Source organism: Malania oleifera, chromosome 2 (genome assembly GCF_029873635.1).
Source record: "Malania oleifera isolate guangnan ecotype guangnan chromosome 2, ASM2987363v1, whole genome shotgun sequence".
In the NCBI taxonomy this organism is placed as follows: Eukaryota; Viridiplantae; Streptophyta; class Magnoliopsida; order Santalales; family Ximeniaceae; genus Malania; species Malania oleifera.
The window spans coordinates 110,676,814-110,698,722 of NC_080418.1; positions in this window are offsets into that span (position 1 = coordinate 110,676,814).

Genomic DNA, 21,909 nt, shown 5'->3' on the forward strand with positions numbered 1-21,909 from the left:
TTCTGTCAGCTTTGTATTGCCCTGAATGCTCTTCTCCAGCACTAAAGTCTTGTCCACCAAGTCTGAAAAATCTTGGACCTAGAACCCCACTACAAGCTTAAAAACCCTTCGTCTCGGGCCCTTTTCAAACTTGCTGGCCTTCTTCACTTTGTTCTGGATCAGGAACAGAGCAAAATGCGACAGTTCAACGAACTTAATCGCATATTCCTCCATAGTCATACTCGCCTGTGTTAGATTGGTAAATTTTTCTATCTTTTCCTCTTTGATAGATAAGGGGAAATACCTATCAAAGAATAGCTCCTTGAATCGATCCCACATCAGAGCTATCTTTACTAACCTCTGTTCCTCTAGTAGCTTTACAGAAAGCCACTAGCATTTCGCATCCCTTGTCATCTTGAATGCGGCATAGTGGACCTTCTGCTCGTTCGTGCAGCCAAGTACTTCCAGTATCTCCTCTATTTGCTGAACCCAATTTTTCGTAGTCACCGAATCAAGTCCTCCCTCAAAAGTAGGAGGGTTCAGCCTTATAAACTCCTTAATGCTGCAACCCTAATCTACTACTAGTCAGTTTTGCCCTCTAGGATCCTTCCTCATTTCTGCCCTGACCTGTTGGGCTATACTCCACAGCATTGTGGAGGTATCAATGTCCTCTTCACTAGAGGTCTCTGAATCTTCCCTTTCTTCAGCCTCTACATCCACATACCTAGGATCCATCTTGAAAATAGAATAGAAAAGAGATAAGATATCCATTATCTTAACCTAATCAATAATATCATTAAATTAAAATCCAATATACACCCAACTTCTCAATTTAGGACTAGTCTCAGAACTCAAAAATGAAATCATCTAAGATTTACCATGGCTTTTTCTGAGGTTGTCGATTGCTTTAGAAAAATCAAATGAAATTATCGTCGTATTTCTGCCTCTAGGCTACAAAACAAAATCCTATACTTCACAACACCTAACCTACCCATTCCCTATCCTCATTATTACCTATTCCTATACTCTGGTATTAATTGTTCTTAAGTCTGTAGGACCCAAAACCTAATGCTCTGATACCAAAATTGTAACGCCCCAAACCCGAAACTAGGGTCCAAAGTGTTATTTGAAATATATCTCTGATATCACCTTGGGATGCCCCGAACTCGTCAAGTGGGGCCAGGGGGCCACGTGTTCTATTACTTGCTCCTGACATCATAATCTCAATCACATAGCGGAAATAACAACAATTCCTCAGAAAAAAAAAAAAAAACCAAAGTTCTACTTCCATATACAATCTCAAAAGGTATCCTCCAAACAGCTAGTATTCATAAGCATATATACATCTCTAAAAACATAAATAAACCCCAAAATAAATATACACATTCAAAAGTCTATACCCTCTCTCCCAAAATCGCTATAGCAGCCCCGAGCTCTCTAAGATCGATCTTGCGGAGGTCCTAAAAGAGATAAAGTTCAACTATCGGGTGGGACACATTTCAATAAGGATGGAATACATTAAATCAGCATATGACAATCATGAGCTTTAAGTACAACATATATGTATATTCATTATTTTCAAATGAAACCACAATTATGAAATCATTCTCTATTCTGACTCAAACACATACAAAGAATTTTACCAACGAGAGTTCCCAAGGATAGGGGTGATTACCCGCCCATACAAGTAACATCCCTCTACTCTAATACCTTAAGCAACCTACGGTCACAACTAAAGCATATCGGGGCACTTACCTTATTCAGTAAACCCTCTGGTGGTTAGTTTATCTCATACTCACACATTCACACAAAGGTTTATTGGCAGAAGTTCCTGAGAATAGGGAAGATTACCCACCCATACAAGTAGCTTCCCTCTGCCCTAATACGTTATGTAGCCCAATATAGCTACATCTGATACCTATCAGGGCACTCGCCTTTCTCAGCAAGCCCTCGGGTGAAGAGTATACCCCACCCCAAATACATACAATACTACTATATTTAGTACTGATAATACTTTACTACATTACTCTTTATGCTGTTATCTATGTATCATTCATTACATTCACATTCATATTCTATATTTCTCATTTTTGTATTCATATCTGCTTTCACATATTCTGTTTTCATGTCATTTTACGTCTGTTATTCTTATAACTGTTGCTTCCGTATCTGCTATTTCCATATCTGTTGTTCTTATATTATCCATGGTTAAACTTACAATTATGTCTTTAGAACTCTCTATACTGGTGAAAAATCATAGTCATGCTTCCGCCCTATAATGGGTTGTGCGGTCCGAAGGTTAGACCTAATCTTGGTTGGCCCACTAGAGTTAAGTCAACCACATTCTACATTCTATAGGTATGACTGGTAGTTCTCACACTGGTCTAGACTCCAGGGGGACACTACCCTTCCCAGCACAATCGACCATCTCGTCTCCACACTCTCTCTAAGACGTGTGGGTACACTAGCACTACCATACATATCTGCAACAGTACTGTGCCATTTTCTAGTCCACCGGAGTTCACTAAAAAAAAAAACTAGTTTTTAGTGACGAATTTATTAGTGACAGATTCAATTTCGTCACTAAAAGTGGGTATTAGTGATGGTTTTAGTAGCCATTACTAATACGACACTATTAGTGACGAAATGAATCTGACACTAATAAATTCGTCACTAAAAACCAAAAAAATCACGGGAAAATATTTTTTGAGCAAAAATTATCCCAGAAAAATATTAGTGGCGATTTTTGTGGTATTAGTGATGAATTAAATCTGTCATCAAAAGATATTAATTAGTGACGATTAAATAACCGTCACTACTATCATTTAAAATAAAAATAAAAATTTTTGTTTCAGACTATTAGTGATGAATTTGTATATTTGTCACTGTTGGCCTATTATTTGTGACAGATTTTGAAATCGTCACTAATACTTCCCTTATTTTTTAAAAAATAAAATTTTTTGTTTCAGAGTATTGGTGACGAATATACAAATTTGTTACTATTGGCCCTTTACTAGTGACAGATTTGAGAACCGTCACTAATACTTCCTGTTGGCCTTATTGGTCATATCTTATTTTGATTATGACAAATACTTTGATATTTAATGATTGATGAGTTTGTGTGCAGGACTAATCGGAAGTATCATATGGTGCAAGCACATGAGCTTAAAGAAGACGAAGACTCAAAATGTTTATTCATTGTAATTTATATTTATAATTTTGGGTCTGTAATAGTAACATAGGAAAATGGTCTGTAATAATCAATACTTTACCTGCATGATAGAGTAGATAAGCTCAAATGACCAAAGGGAAACCAAATGACTAGAGGGCGGTCGACTAATGCCAGATTTTTTCGGTGTCCTCATAAAGACCTAGAATGACCCTAGGATCCACACGCATGCATAAACATATATGCTTATATAGATAAGGTGATTGCATAAGGAAATAGAACCAAAATGCATTAAAAATACATGTTCAGTCGACCGTACTTCACAAATATAAATTTGTCGGTCGACCAAACTGGGCACCAGGTCAACAGTTAGACCATACGGCTGACTGCGCCTATCGCTTAAGCCAACCACCTGGTCGACTGAGTTCCCACGTGTGTTTGGCCAATCGCTCGATCGACCGAACTTTTTAGTTCAAAGTGTCCTGGTTGACCGAACCACGCGGAAATGGAAAAATCGACTTGGAACCTTTTTTCTGGTCGACCGAACCTTCAGTTCAAATTTTTCCCGGTTGACCGAACTTGGTCACTGGGTCAACTGAACCTCAAGTTTGGTCGACTGGTGCTCTCGGGTTGCCATATTATTTTTACCGCGGTTAAATTTTTTAAACGGGGTTAACTGTGCTAAAATGGTTTAAAACAATATTAATAATACCCTACATGTCCTGAATGGTTATATTTTTGGGAAACTCTATATATACCTCTTCATTTACAAAAATTAGCATAAGATTAGCAATAATAATTAGCAAATATCCTCTGATTTTCAAAAAGCCAAAATCTCATATTCAAGCCATATACTACTCCTCTTACTCTTTCATATTGCAAATACTTTTTTTTGTAAGAGTATTCTTGTGTTTTATCTCATCAAGCTTAAACTCTCACTTGCCCGTTTTGATTGAGATTAATTTTTCTTAAGAGTAAACTTTTTGTTTTTCTAGGGGGCTTCATAAATAAGCTTTCCGTAGGAAAACTTTTTAAAGCTTCTAAGTTTTGCATTTTCATTGCAATACTCAAGAGTTCATATTGTGTTTTGATTGCTAAAATATTTTAGAAATCATTTGCAAAATATCTCTTGTGCTTATATTTGAGAAATATATATATATATATATATATTGAGATATTTGCTTGAATGCTAAAAGATCTTTGTTGCTATACCTTTTGATTGAGATTATCATCTTGATACAAAGATCAAATAAATTTTTGCAAACCATTTTTGAATATATTTTGTGGTTTATATTGAGAAAAATTATTTTTTTGAGATATTTGAAGTGTGCTTGTGATATTTATTTGTGCATTGTGATTGAAATCATTATTTTACACAAAGATCATATCATTTACACTCTCACGCACTGATTGCAATATTTGCATAAATATTTGAGAGTAGACACTTAGACTACACTGAACTTATCAAATCCTATCTTTTGGTAGTGTATTGATTAAACTGTGCGTATTGTAGTACATATCTTCTTGTGAAGAAGCATTTTTCCATGTACAAAAATTTCATATCATTTGTTGTATTCCAGCCATGGGCCTGAAGAGGGAGACTAGCCCTGTTGAACAGTCTCGGACTCGCTTAGACCCGGTTAGGACAGCTAGGTTCGCTATCCTGGTAAGGCGTGTTGGTTGAGATCAGCCTATTGAATTGACTTGGTTGTAGTCGGTGCCGCTCCACCTGTTAAGTGAGTCGTAGTAGAATTCTTAAGCTGGTGTAGCCAAGGTGAGGAGGTAGGCAATTTGTCCGAACGTTGATAACATATTGCGTGTATTGTTTTCTTTTCCGCACTTACATTTACTGCACGTGTATGGTTATTTGTTGATTGCTTAGACTGACCCTAGGTTGTGTAATATTGTTGTTAAACCGATTGACCTAGGCAATAATCTTTAAATTCCCAATTCACCCCCCTCTTGGGGTTGCACCAAAGCTAACAATTGGTATCAGAGCCTCGTAAATTAGACTTAGACGTCATTTAGTAAAAGATCATGATGGCTCGTGTTTGTGCATCCCCTTCATATTAGGGAAGATTTGTCACAAACTCACCTGTGTTCTGTGGTGACAACTATGCTATATGGAAATTCAGATTGATTGTGTGTGTGAAAGCCTTAAATTGGAAATTTTGGAATGTCATTGATTAGGGTGATTGTGTGCCTATGAAATCTACTGGGTGTATTGATGTTCCTAAATCTAAGTGTGAAATGAATGATTATGATAGGAACTTAGTGCAGGTAAATTTTGATGTCATGAATACCTTACTACATGCTTTGGATTCTAATGTTTTATGTGAAGTTATGGTGTGTAGTAATACTAAGGAGATCTAGGATGAACTTGAGAGGAGATATGGAGCACCCATGCAAAACAAAATGAACTCTTCGTGGGACTCAAGCTCTGCTGATCTTGAAAGAGGTAACCAATGTTTTGTTGCTTTAACTGATAATGAGGTTATCTTTATTCATTTGGCTTTAGTAGATAAATCTAGAAATGATTCATATGATGATTTGAATGATGTGTCTGATTATGAATCATATGATAGTAGTGATAGTGAGAGCATGCCTACTTATGAAGAATTGCAAATTGAATATGTTAGAATTCATAAGTCACTCGTTAAAACTAACAAAAGTTATATTGCTTTGAAGAACAAGTATGAGGCATGTGAGAAAGAATGTGAATCAAAAGTTCTTGTTGAAAGGGAAAATGATTTTAAAATCAAAGAGTTAGTAAACAAGAATAAAAAATTAGAAAAAGAATTGAATGCAGTAAGATCTCAAACTTCAAATGATAATAATAAAGATCTTCTTATTGAAGAACTTGAATGCAAAGAAAATAACATGGCTAAAAAGCTTATTGAATTGCAAAGTGTTTGTAAAGACTTGAAAAACTCAAAAATTCAAGATCTAGAAAAGAAAATACAAGACCTGTCTAAGATCATCCATACATTCACTAGAGGTAAAGAAAATTTTGACAAACTCTTAGGTTCACAAAATATGACCTTAGATAAGGAAGGTATATGTTTTAATGGAATTGAAAATAAGAAAAGGAAAAACCTATACATGGGGTACTTTGTAAAAGAATCAAAACATTATGCTAATACCTCCTCCAGTCCATACACTCACACCACATGTCTCTTGTGTAAAAAAAAAGGGGCACATAAAATTTGATTGCCCGTTTAAAAGAAAAGGTGTGAAACCCAAATGAGTATGGAAAGTCAAAGAATCACCTACTCCTAACCCATCAAGAATAAAAGATAGGAAAATGGTATGGGTTATCAAGAAATCAGACTCCTTGAAATTCAAGGAAGAATTTACTAAAATAGGAATTACATGATCATATAATTCTTCCTTAGCATTTAGGATTAGCCATAGGGGGTAGTGTTGACTAAAGGCTTAGGAAGTGGTTCGGGCTAAAAATGTGAAATCTTAGTATTTATTCTCTATTCAAAATTTGACATACTAAGAATCTTGAATAATTAACCCAAAAATATGAAAACATCGGTTATAGCATACTTGATGAAATCCACTTCCAAATGGACAAGGCTTTCTTGCTTGGTAAATAATTCTAAATGCTTAACTCATGCTTAAAGATAAAACATCTTAAGTTAAGCAACTAGTGTCCATTGCACAGAGATGAGCATTAGGGGTCCACCCTATTTTATATATCTTGAACCCTAATCTCATTTGTCAAAACCTGGTCATCACTCTAGGTATAAGCAATGATAATAAATTCCATATCTATTTGGTACTAATAATAAGACATCTCTCACACAATCAAAATTAGAGGCATCCACTAGGGGATTTGTATTTTATTGTTAAATCAAATTATTCCCTTTGAGTTTAATATTTAAATCCTCTAATCTTGATTCATCTATTCCCATCATAGGAAATCCTTGCCAAACCATGATCATATTCAGTAAGGTTTCACCTATCCACTTGTATCCTTGCTTTAGATTTTAATTATATTTATAAAATACTTTCCATTCTCCAAAGAGCATTGTTCAAGAAAATTCAAATACTTATAAATGTTCTTTGCCTAAGCGATTGGACATATCCATTTCCATGAAAATATCATAAATCATGTCCACTTATATTGAATACTCTTCGAACTTAATAGAAATTATAATCCTTAAGAGTATTTAATCTACTTCACATGCATAGCTCTCAAAGCATTAAGTCATATCCTTTAGAGCTTCATATCCTTAGAAATGAGTTGAATGGGTAAATTAATTGCCCTAGGTTTCAAATTTAAAGAAAAGTCATAGTCTAAATTGAAAGCCATTCTGAACTTGGGCCTCTTGCATATTGAAATTCATAAAGAGAAGAGGCATTGTAAGCTTATGACTTTGAAAGAAACATCTACTGTGACCTTTTGGTCCTCTAAGCTGAAAGCATTTAGAGCCAAGATATAATCATAGAAACTTAAAACACTTGGCTAAAGAACTTGAATAATAAGAAAAAGACATTAAATAAGTCGAGTGCAAAATTAAGGGGGAGCATTTATCTTTCATATTTATATACATTAAAATGCTCTCAATTTTTATTTATGCTTATGTGTCTGTATGCTCTTGTGAGAACAACTCTGCACTAATATCATAACTATCCATTGTTAGTTATAGTTCATATTATCTATTTGATAGTTCATTTCTTTTATGAGTTGTTGATTGAACTACTGGAAAGCATGCTTGTGTTGAAAGCCTCTTGCATGGCAGATGCAATGATATAATTTGCATGCTAGTTGTGGATATTAGGTTGTTAATTGCTTTATATAATTTATCTGTTGAAAAAAACTCACTATTTGGTACAGGTTTTATGGGAAAATGTCCTATATACAAACAACATACTGCCAAAATTTCGCTAGGATTTTCCCATATAAAACTTGTGTTAAAGATGATTAGGATAAAATTAACATTAAAATATTTTTGAAAGGATGAGGGAAAACTAATTGAAAATTAAGTTTCATCCTTGTATAATCATCAGGTAGTTATGAGAGCTGAGCACCTTTCCGATAGAAAGAACTTATAGGACTCGCATGCATCACTATCATTTATTGAAATATTGAGGCTCTTTTGCTATCCCTAAACATTATATCCTTCATGTAAACTTCTATGATTTGATATGAAATGTTCTTAGGTCATGTATTGCATAGAATGCCTTAATATCTATTTCCAATGCACTTGTTGTCTATAAGGATGACTATACTGATTGGAGATAAATATTGATAATAAATATCCAGTATAGTTGTTGAAGAATGGTTTGTGTGCTCACTTATACTTTGACATATTCAATGAAATCGATCCCTTGCAAAGTATAAGTAATTTATAGTATCTAAGCAATAATTCAAATTGATAGGGGGAGCATCTAAAATTAAAATACCTATCATATTATGCTCACAAACTTTTAAGGCTTAGATATGTTTTAAATATAGTGTGGCATATGCTTAAATGAAATGATCTTTGTGAAAATCTTAAGTTGACATAGATTGCTTTGCCACAAGTTGTCTATGTTAGCCATATGATCTTGCATGTGATTGTTAAATCTTTAGGATCATTATGGTTGTGGTGTTAAATCTTTAAGATCATTATGGTTGTGGTTTTCTGGTTATATTTTAGTATGTGCTTTGTTGACGAACTAGAAAATTTGTTGTTTGCTTGTATGATATTTAAATTATTTTTGGCAAGCAACCCCCAATACCTTAAGCAAACATCATAAGGGGGGATATATATTTATATATATATATATATATATACATATATATATTTATTGTAATACTTTATGGCAAGAACTTTTTTCAAAACTCAAACTTTTTCTCTTGCCTCATTATTATCATTATATACATATAAGTTATAAAATTGCATAACTTGTTCGGTAACTTCACATCAAAATGCATGCGAACTAGTTAGACTGTGTTTATGCTCAAACTTTCTTTTTGGAATCATATGCCGTGTGTTAGCTTTACCGTGATCCTAAGAGGGGGGGTGAATTGGTATTTTTAAAATCTATCCCCTACGTATTCCTCCAAATAGCAGTATGTTCACAATCTTATGGTCAATCTAGTGAAAGTAATATCAGAAATTAAATAAAGCAGTTTAATCAATTACACAAGCACCAGAAAGCAGTAAAGATATGGATGACACACAGATATGTTATCGAGGTTCGGCCAACTGCTTACGTCCCCGCCTTGGCTAACCAGTACAAGGATTATCACAATAACTTGCTCACTTAAACGGGTGGAACGGCACCTATACAATCTAGGTCAAATTATCACAGGGCTGACCTCAACCTTAACCAGGTCAATTAGCACAGGGCTGAACTCAACCTTTACCAATCCTTACCGGGCTGGATTACCGCCCCCTCAGGCCACGCCTGGAATCTCTCAGATATACAAACAAAAGGTACAGTATAAGGATGCTTTCACGTAAAGCAGATTTATACCACATATGCGCACAATCACAAACACCAAAGATGATTTAATAATGTAAGCTTAGTGTGGTCTAAGTAGTTCAATTCTCAAATATATTTTCTATCAGTGTTATACGTACGTGAGAGTGTCAACCAGCAATCTTTGTATTTCTAGATGTTCTCAATCAAGAAGCTCAAACAAAGATATCATGCAATGTTCAAATATCCCAAATAGCAGAATATGTCAATCACGTGAATAGTGAATATGCTTGGTTTGCAAGATATATGTAATCTTTGTATTTCAGCAAATGATGTAGACTTGAATGGATATTGCCACAAAGATTAATATAACACACACAAATATCTTTTCACAAATATATCGATATGAATACCACAAGATATTTGAGTACGTTTGAAAATATTTTTGCAAGCCAAAAACAAATACAAACTTTCTAAGATATTGCAATGAGAATGCAACACTTAGAAGTTCAGCAAAATCTTCTTAGGATAGGCTTATGAGAAAAGCCCCCTAAGAATACTTAGGTAATGCTCTCAAGAAAATCGATTCAAACAATCAAAGAATGAGAGAGCAAAACCTCAAACCAATACCACTCAAATACACTTACAAATGATACTGAGATGAAGTAGGTAAGTTTGAGTGGATTTGGAGATAGTATGAGCAATAGGAGGTATTTAGCTTGAGAGAGAAATTTGATTTTTGGTTTTTGCTAATCAATGTTTAATTCTCCCAAATGAAGGAGTATTTTGACCGTTGGGGACCTATTAGGGATTGTTAGAAAAGTTTAATGACGTTTAAAACATTTTAACCCTGTTTAAAGATTTTAACTACGGTAAAAAAATTTGGTGCAACCCGAGAGGTCCGGTCGACCAGGACAAGTTCGGTCGACCAAGTCTCATATGGTTCGGTCGACTAGGGGACTTTTGAACTAAGGGCTTAGTCGACTAGAAGAGGGTGATTTTCTAATTTTCCAAGGTTCGGTCGACCAGGTTATTTTGAACTGGCTGGTTCGGTCGACCAGATTGCTGGGATTTCTCCTGAGGACCCTCCGGTTGACCAGGTAGTTGGAGAACAAAAGTGCTCGGTCAACCAGATTGTCAAAATGTTGACTAGGGAGGGTTTCGATTGACAAGGAGTTTTTAACCTACCTGGTTCGGTCGACCAGGGCAGAATGAACTGCCTGGTTCGGTCAATCGAAAGTGCACCAAGTGTACATTTCGGTCCCGGTTCGAATCATACAAACCCTATTCAAGTGCCTAACAAACATATGTGCAAATGTGTGTGTCCTAGGGTCACTTGGGGTCCAATTTGAAGACACCAACAAATTCCGGTGTCGGTCGACCGAAGGGTAAGCCCTAAGGTTTTTCTATGGTCAATTTTGGTTTGTATCTCGTTTGAGCTCACAAAATAAACCATGTATGTGATGTGTGTGCTTATTACAAACCAAATACCCTAATTACTATTACAGACAAATTTCACTAAAAAAATATTACAATCAAGAGTATGAATTTGTCTTCAAGATTTGAGCTTTCACGTGCCATTAATGATCTGCTAATATGGACCTGCACATGAACTAGATATTCATTAAATACATGAGTATTTTTCATTATCAAAATCGGGCGTGACCTATAAGGTCAACACCGTGTGCTTTTAACTCAAATCTTTCACAAGTCTTATGATATGTGTCAATTGAAATGGTTTGTGCATATTTATGGTCTAATTCTGTTTTCATGTCATTTAAATCTTTAAATGACCCAGTTATATAGTTTTTGTGCTTAATTGCTAAACCTGTCATTGCCTTATACTCTATGAATTTGTTTGTGCTATAAAATGCATGACTATCATATCTCTTGCATGATTGATAGTTATATATATGTTTTGAGAATACTGTACTGGTTGAGTTGATTGATGAATATGTGCTATATACTATTGATTGAAGCTCAACACGGGTCACTTAGGTACAAAGTTATGATTAGGAATGGTCTATTTTCAAATGGCAAGCAGTCAAATTTTTCAAAAATCCTCCCAATATATCTCTTGTTTCTTAATGATTTCTTTTGCTTTCATACTATATTTCTTAGCCCTTTTTGTTGTTGCCAAAAGGGGGAGAGGTAGGCAAGTATTTGTCATCATTAAAAAGGAGGAGATTTTTGACCTTATTGGTCATGTCCCATTTTAATTATGACAAATACTGATATTTAATGGTTGATGAGTTTGTGTGCAGGACTAATAAGTAGTATCATATAGTATAAGCACATAAGCATAAAGAAGACGAAGATTTAAAATATTTATTTATTGTAATTTAAATTTATCATTTTGGATCTATAATAATAACATAAGAAAATGGTCTGTAATAATCAATGCTTTACTTGCATGATAGGGTAGATAAGCTCAAATGATCATAGGGAAACCAAATGACCAAAGGGCAGTTGATTGACATCGAATTTTTTTGGTGTCCTAAAAAAGACCTAGAATGACCCTAGGATTCACATGCATGCATAAACATATATGCTTATATGGATAGGGTGATTGCATAAGGAAATAGAATCGAAATGCATTAAAAATGCATGTTCGGTCGACCGTACTTCACAAGTATAAATCTGTTGGTCGACCAAACTGGGCACCAGGTCAACAATTTGACCATAGTACGGTCGACTGAACCCTGCCTAGTTTAAGTCACCTGATCGACCAAACTCTCTCCAAGTCAACAGTTTGACCATACGGTCGACCGCACCTATTGCTTAAGCCAACCACCCGGTCGACTGGGTTCCCACGTTTGTTTGACCAACCGCTCGATCGATCGAATTTTTTAGTTCAAAGTCTCCTAGTTGACCGAACCGCGTGAAAATGGAAAAATCGCCTTGGAACCCTTTTTCTGGTCGACCGAACCTTCAGTTCAAATTTTGCCTGGTCGACCGAACGTAGTCACTAGGTCAATCGAACCTCAAGTTCGGTCGATCGGTGCTCTCGAGTTGCCATATTATTTTTACCTCGGTTAAATTTTTTAAACAAAGTTAATTGTGTTAAAATATTTTAAAACAATACTAATAATACCCTACATGTCTTGAACAGTTATATTTTTGGGGAATTCTATATATACCTCTTCATTTGCAAAAATTAGCATGAGATTAGCAATAATAATTAGCAAATATCATCTGATTTTCAAAAAGCCAAAATCTCATATTCAAGCCATATACTACTCCTCTTACTCTTTCATATTGCAAATACTTTTTTTTTTTTTTTTGTAAGAGTATTCTTGTGTTTTATCTCATCAAACTTAAACTCTCACTTACCCATTTTGATTGAGATTAATTTTCCTTGAGAGTAAGCTTTCAGTTTTTCTAGGGGGCTTTGTAAATAAGTCTTATGTAGGAAAACTTCTTAGAGCTTCTATGTTTTGCATTTTCATTGCAATACTCAAGAGTTCATATTGTGTTTTGATTGCTAAAATATTTTAGAAATCATTTTCAAAATATCTTCTCCTTATATTTGAGAAATATATATATATATATATATATATATATAGATATTTGCTTGAGTGCTAAAAGTTCTTTGTTACTATACCTTTTGATTGAGATTATCATCTTGATACAAAGATCAAATAAATTTTTGCAAACCATTTTTGAATATCTCCAGTGGTTTATATTGAGAAAAATTATTTTTTGAGATATGTGAAGTGTGCTTGTGATCTTTGTTTGTGCATCGTGATTGAAATCATTATTTGACACAAAGATCATATCATTTACACTCTCACGTACTGATTGCAATATTTGCATAAATATTTGAAAGTAGACACTTATACTACACTGAGCTTATCAAATCGTATCTTTTGGTAGTGTATTGATTATACTGCGCGTATTGTAGTATATATCTGCTTTTGAAGAAGAATATTTTTGTGTAAAAAAATTGCATATCATTTGTTGTATTCTAGGCGTGGGCCTAAAGAGGGAGACTAGTCCTATTGAATAGTCCCAGACTGGCTTAGACCTAGTTAGGAAAGTTAGGTACGCCATCTTGGTAAGGCATGTTGGTTGAGGTCGGCCCTTTGAATTGACCTAGCTGTAATCGGTGCCGCTCCACCCGTTAAGTGAGCCATAGTGGAATCCTTGTGCTGGTGTAGCCAAGGCGGGGACATAGGAAATTTGGCCGAACCACGATAACATATTGCTTGTATTTTTTACTTTTCCGCACTTTATGTTTACTGCACGTGTATGTTTATTTGTTGATTGCATAAACTGACCCTAGGTTGTGTAATACTACTGTTAAACCAATTGACCTAGGCGATAATCTTTAAATTCCCAATTTACCCCCTTCTTGGGTTTGCACCAAAGCTAACACTTCCCTTATTAATAAAAAAATAAAAATAAAATTTGTTTCAAACTATTAGTGACGAATTTTTATATTTGTCACTATTGGCCGCTTATTAGTGATGGATTTGAGAACCGTCACTAATACTTCCCTTATTTAAAAAAGTAAAAATTTATTAAACACTATTTGTGACAAATTTAAGATTCGTCACTAATACTCTGACACTGAAAAACTGCATGTGGATTCCCCAATCTACAGATTGCTTTCCCTCCAAGCTTTTTATTTCCCTCCATCTACCAGTCTCCCCCTCTCTCGACCTTCATCACTCCTGTCTCTCTCTCTGTCTCTCCATATCTCAATCTCTCCCTCTCTTGATCTTTGTCTCTTTGGTCACTCTCTCTGTCTCTCCATCTCTCAATCTCTCCCTCTCTCTTCGTCTCTTCGGTCTCTCTCTCTGTCTCTTCATCTCTTAATCTCTCCCTCTCTCTTCGTCTCTCCGATCTCTCTCTTTGTGTCTCCATCCCTCAATCTCTCCGGTCTCTCTCTATCAGTCTCTCCATCTCTTTGTCACCGCCACCGATGCTTTGGGTCCGTCGCCTTCGCCGAGGAGATCAACTGCTGGATCCAGCCTTCTAGGTATGTTTCTGGAATTGCTCATAATTTGTTTTTCTGTTTTTACTTATAAGAATGTCACATTCTTTTTCCAACTTTGAAAAGTCGAAAGTCATATTTTCATTATTGCTATAAATTCCAACTCTTGCTTCGCATATTGAAGTATGGAATATGAATACTAGATTTCAATTTGTGTGTATTATATATGAAGTTATTTTAAATCCATAGACATTCAAGCTAAAAGATAAGCTAAAATTTTTATAATTCTCTAAAAATCAAAACTGGAAAAAAAAATGCAACTAAATGAACCCATAAGCAATCTAAACACAATTAAAATATGATTTTTTACCTTTTTGTACAAACTTTAAAAATTAAGATAAGCCTCAAATTGATAAAAGAACCACCTTATGTTTGTAAGTATTGATTTTGGGATTTAGATTTTAATTTATTTGAATTTAGAATAAATTTAATATTTTAATATTATGTTTTATTCAAATTTCCTCATACTTGAATCTAATGCCTAACCAGCATGCTCCCAAATACATTGCAAATACATAGTAAATGCTCTCTTAAATGACAACAAATGAAAGTTAGTTTGTTGTCATATAATGCATACGTTAAGCAACAAAAATAATAAGAACCCAAACCTTAAATTCCACTAAGCGAAGGTTAGTACATGAATAATTTTTTGTCAATTTATAAAATCATTGGGCAATTAATTCTGACAAATTAAGGACTATTAAATCCTTATTTGCTACCTCATTATGAATTATTTTAAATATACTTGTACCTTTTACACAACCTCTCACATTAGGGGTGTAAGTGAGTCAAACTCACTCATAACCTACTTTGACTTGACTCGTCTCCTAACTTGACTAGACTTGATTCTACTCGAGTTTGAACTACTCGCAGTAATTTTACGAGTTGAGTTCAAACTCAGTAATAGTACTTGAGTCAAGTTTTGAGTTTAATCAAGTTTTTTAATTTTATTAATTTTATATTTTATATATTATATAATATACATTTTATAAATATAATTAATATTATATGTGCATTATATATATTTATATATGTATCTAATTTTAATTTATAATCGAGTGGAGCTTGAATTTTATGATCTTATAGTTGAGTCTAGTTCGAGTTTTACAATTATGAAATCGATCAAATTCGAGTCAAGTTTTGAACTTAATATTTTCGAGTCGAGTTGAGTTAAAAAAATTTATTGTATCGACTTGACTCGACTCAAATACAGTCCTATATCACATTAACTAGTTTATTGCTTTTCATTGGTATACTATTTGACTTGCATTGTATATGATTCCCAATGACTTTTTAAAGTACCTTTTACAAAGAAACCGATAGAAAGGAGTTCCTTTTTTTAAAAAAAAATTTTACTATGTTGGTTTGATAGAAAACTAGACATGTGTTTTTAGAAAATATAATTAATGCATTGTAGTTTTGTAATTTTTTTAAAAAAAATAATATTAGCCCAATGTTTGGTACTGGAATGAAAAAAAAATTATATGATAAATATATACAACGATAAAGACAAATTTTATTTTATTTTATTCTATTCATGCATACCATAAGATATGATTACTATAAGATCAAAGAGGCTAAAAGATTTTGCCAAAATGAGATGTAAGAAAGTTTGTTTTCTTTTTTAAGAAACAATATATATATATATAGCTTTTAACCATAACCACCACAGCTACTCCTTTGCGCTTAAGAAATTTTCATGTGACTTGTAAGATGTTATTTAGTTCTAGGTTGAAATGGCCTGGAAGTGGATTAGGATTAAAGGGTTACAATTACCTTTTTGAAATTGTGTGTCAAGTGCATTGTTCCTATGCCATTTTCACCATACTAAGCATGTTATGTTTGTCACTATGTATCTGACATGTGTAAATAACTAAAAATATATGTATTATGCATCCATCTAATATTTGTATTTCTTATATTTACTTGTCTAATATTTTGTAGACATGGCACCAGGAGGTCGACGTGGCCAACTTCCTTCCAGGCACTCAACTACATCGTATGAGGATGATTCGACATCCTCGAGACCGGCGGAGCCCATCAGTCCTGATGCAGCAACACCATTGTTTGAGCCATTGGCACCTCGGCTAGGTGTGCATACCTCAGCATGGGATGATACGCAGGGTGAGTTGCCCACCATGATCAGCAGCGTTGGTAAGATTTTCTTTTATTTATTTCGATGTAAACTTTTGATTTTGATTCACGTGTATGATTAAAATATTGTTCTTAATTTAACTTTTCTTTCAGCATAGACATCCGTCGTGGTTTCACGAAGAACACGATGATGATGAAGCACCTGCAAAGGATGGGGCAGATCATTAGATCGACATTCCTCTAGGCTTCATCAGCCTGCGTGATGATTGGTGTCTAGCGTGGATGCGAGAGCTCGGCATTATATGCTGACAGTATGCTCCAGTCACCGCCTTTAGCTGGCCGCAGGTGACTGAGGCACAGCATGTGGTTCTTTACATGCACATCTTGGTAATTAATCCCAAACTTTTTTTTTGATAACTTTTAATATAGTAGCTAAACAACTATTTAACATTCCAAATATATTACCTATGCAAGAGGATTTTGATATCGACTATGTGAAGAGGGTGATGGACGTCCAACTTTGCAATAAATTTAAGTCTTATCGTGCGAAAATGCATGAACATTTTTGTGCAATGTGAGATGAAGCAGAAACCCACTCATATGATAAGATATCCTAAGAGGATTGGGAGGTGGTGTGTCACCATTTTCGCGACCCACACTATCAGTTAAACCATCCACGCAATTGAAATATGTACCAAAAATAAAGAGTAAGGGAAAGAGAGTGAGACAGAGATTTTTACGAGGTTCAACTTATACCTAGCCTACGTCCTCGCCTTTGGCAAACCACCAAAGGATTACTAAACATGTTCCTTTAACGGGCGGAACAATACCTTTACAACACTCCTTGGTTAAGGCTAGAGCTCGCCTTCTCCAAACGATATCCCCTCTTCCGGTCACTTCTTAACTACGTTAGAGACCGCCTCTCCAAACGATGTACCCTCGCTTGGTCACTCCTTAACTAGGCCAGAGTCCGCCTCTTTAAGCAATATCCCCTTGCTTAGTCAACGATCCAAACAGTCCTTGGATTCGTCAATTTACAAGATGAAAATCAAATAGATGTGTACAAAGAACTTTCTCCTCAAGGAGCTGGTTAGTACAAAAATTACAGCACAACTAATACACTTCAAAGTAAATTCAGAATATGAAATTTAGAATTGAAGTTCCAGAATTGTATCATCGTAGAGTTCTTCCAAAAGATGAAAGAATTAGAAATTGAAGCACTAGATTGGTGAGAACGTCAGCAAGACTTTAGTATATTTCGTGCAAGATGTGAGCAATAGAGCACTTTCAAAATTTCAGAATTTCAGAAGGCTTGAGAGAGTATAATTGCTGAATTAGATTTCCTGATTTCTCTTGGTGTTTTAAAATAATGATCCTTGAGGGTATTTATAGAGGTAGAAAACCTCCTTGTTTGTTCCCAAAGAATACTTAGAGTTGTTTCCAAATATTAAAATTATTTAAGCTTCAAAAAATTTGAATTTCAAAAATTATATCTGTTGGAAGTTTGAAAAATGCTACGAGCCAGAGGACTGTGAAGTCCTGGCAGTCGTCTGTCCTTATGTTATAACTATAAAAACATAGGCAAAGAGGTGGTAGTCATCTGTCCCTTGATTGGCAGTCGTCTGTCACCAGAATTATAGTTATAATACAACTCCGTAAGGTGGTAGTCATCTGTCCATATGGTGACAATCGTCTGTTCATGAAGATTTCAATTTTCTCAATATACACAGAGGGTTGACAGTCGTCTGGCAGAATACTCAAATACTTCTCACTTTGCACTGGCAGTCGGCTGTCAAAACCTTGACAGTCGTCTGTCAGGATTTTGTCTTCAGTTATACTTCTCTAAATTAGCCAGTCGTCTGTCCATAAATAGACAGTTGTCTGTCAATTGATTAATTTTCTTTTTCAAGTCATTTTTTATTTCTCTCTCATTTTTGCTTAAATATTCTTGGAATATAAATTTGTTAAACTTTGAAAAACATATTCCAGGACTTAAGCTATGGTCTCTAAGTCCCCTTTGCCTAATGAGCTTCAAAATGAGAAATTCATATTTGAACCAACTTGAAGTACTTACAAAGACTTTGACCTAAGATAATTTAACACTTTCTTTGCTTTGAGGTCTCTTGATCTTCTTTGCTGAACTTTTGATCTTCCAGACTTCTCTGAGCTTTCAATTTGGATCACTTGCATTTATATAAGGCTTTCATGTTCCTTGATCCTTGTGAGCTTTCAAGATATAACATTTGAAGTTTGAGCTTCATTTGAACTTTGAGCTTTCCATGTTGAGTTTTTCATGTTGATCAAGCTTTTTATTCTTGAATCCATGCCTCAAGCTTGATATAATTATCCTTCTCTGAAGTACAATCTCTGATGAACTCTTTAGTATTGCATTCTTCATTTAGTCCTAAAAATAGCAACACTTAACAAAATATGTTAAGTTCTACTTGTTTGTTAGCATCAAAATAGGATATTAAGCCTTGTAAGGCCAATAGTATAGATTATTCAATTCTAATGTCAACAGTCTCGATGTGTTCTGCCGTAGCACCAACCTTATTCAATGGTATAAGATTGGCTCCTTCCTCGGCAACATTGAAAGAAGATTGCGTTGCTACACAAACAGATGATTGCTCTTCTTGTAAAGCCTCATTGTTGACACTTTTCTCCCCATCTGCGACTTCTTTAATATCATACGAACTTCATGGAGGAATTTTTTTGGCCACATGCCATTCACCCTTCAATTTCATTTCCTTAAGGTAGAACACTTGTTCTACTGTGTTGCTAGCACAAAAGGGTTATTTTGATACCATGTTTTTCTAAAATTTATATTGGTGAAATAGGCATCCGTATTTATCCTACACTTTTTATTGCTAATGTCCCACCATGTACACTTGAACATGTGGACAAATCTATTAGCTCCATACTGAAGCTCTATAATGTCATCCAAGACACCAAAGTAGTCGATTTCTTCATCTGCTTCTGTGCCTAGCACTGCAACCTCACAATTTTGGGTTCTTCTATGTAGTTCGAGAGATTTTGTATGAAATCGTAAGCTGTTGACAATACAACCACTGTAGTGGTTCACTTGTTGATCGAAGCCACATGCCAACGTGTATAAATCTTTACTCACCTTTGGTTCTTTATTATAATACATGACTTTCATCTATTAATTAGAAATAATTTTAGATGAGTAAACCATCAATATTGAAAATATACATTGCTTACAAATCACATAAAATTTATTACTTACACGACTCCCAAACCAATTGACAATTTCCTTCTTATGTCTTTCGTCAACATTCCTTTCATTTTGGGCCAGAAGTTTAGCTTTATGTTCGCTATATGCAATAATATTACATGTTAATGTCAACTAAATATAAATACATACATACATATATATATATATATATATATGCATATGTAAATACTATGCAAAGTAAGGAGTTTGGAACCATGTACCTGATATATGGAACAATTTCATCACAATTATTAAGGACGTAAAAATATGCCTTTTGTAGGTCCTCCATATCAATGAACTCATAAATTTGTGCACCGAATGACTAAACATTTCCTCGAAATAAAGAGATACTAGGTTCTTCATCTTCATCATTAATAGCATGAATGTCTGCATTTCGCTCATCACAGGTGAACCTTGTCTCAATATCATGTAGATACATTGAGAAAAATACAAGACATTCATTGTCAATGTATGCCTTAATGATTGAAAGTTCTAGTCGTGCCTTATTGCGCACATACCCCTTCAAAGTGGACAAGAACCTGTGTATTTTACATAACATTAGTGACTTCTACGTACAAAGAAAGTCAGAAAATCACGTGAACATTGTAGAAGAACTTTATAATTTACTTTTCAATAGGATACATCCAACAATATTACATCGGTCCTCCAATTATGGCCTCCCTTGGTAAATGGACGGCTAGGTGGACAATCACATCGAAGAATACAGGCAAAAATATTTTCTCCAGCTTGCATAGTATGATCATGATGTCCTTCTCTAACCGTTCAATTACGTTTATGCTCAATTTCTTAGAGCACAATTGTCGGAAGAAGATCCCCAGCTCAATTAGCACTGAGCGAACTTCATCAGTCAAATGTCCGTGAAGGAAAACGGGTAGAACCCATTGTAGAAGGATGTAACCGTCATGACTTTTCATTTCTATAATATTCCCTTCCTTTGTGCTTATGCATCGAGCTATGTTTGATGCATATCCATTAGGGAACTTCACTGATTTCAATCATTCGAAGAAATTATTCTTCTCATCTTTCGAAAATGTGTAACAAGCTGATGGTATGAGAAGTTTGTCCCCGTCATGAATCAGATGCAACTCAGGTTGTATTCCCATATCTTCCATATCCCGACGAGCATTTGCGGTGTCCTTTGTCTTCCCATTTATATCCAGCAATGTACAAATGACATTCTCACAAATGTTCTTTTTGATGTACATGACATCGAAGTTGTGGCGTAGTGGAAGATCTTTCCAGTATGGCAACTCAAAGAAGATGCTTCTCTTTGTCCAATTCAACTCCAACTCAACACGTTTTCTTTTTCTACTAGTTAGTGGTTTGCCAAATTTCACATCTCCAATCAACCTGATCTGGTTTAATATCTCTTCCCCACTTAGTCGGTTTGGCTGCAACCATCGTTTAGGTTTCCATTAAAACTTTTGACGCCACAAGTCCTCTAAGGATGTCCAGGTCGTAGAAAACGACGATGACACATAAAGCATAAATTGAGTCCATGCTTCAAAGATAAAGACCCAGCATCCTTATTACATATTAGGCATGCTAAGTAACATTTTGTGCTCTAACCCAACAAGTTGTCGTAAGCGGGGAAATCATTAATTGTCCATAACACTACAGTATGCATCCGAAATGTTGTCCCAATTTCCACATCGAATGTCTCCACTTCCTTTTCCCATAGTTCTTTCAAATCATCAAGGACCCAGGTAAACATCAATATCATTACTAGGTGCCCTCGGTCCTGGAATAAGCAAAGACATATAAATGAAGGGTTCTTTCATACATCGCCATAGCGGCATATTGTATGTCATTATCATAACTGGCCACATGCTATATGAGTTGTTTATGTTACTGAAAGGATTGAACCAATCTGAAGTAAGGCCAAGTTTGATCTTGTGAGGATCACTAGCAAACCATAGATGCATTTTATCAAAATCGACCCAAGCTTCGAAGTCTGCCGGATAGTTAAGGGTGTTTCTATCTTGAAGA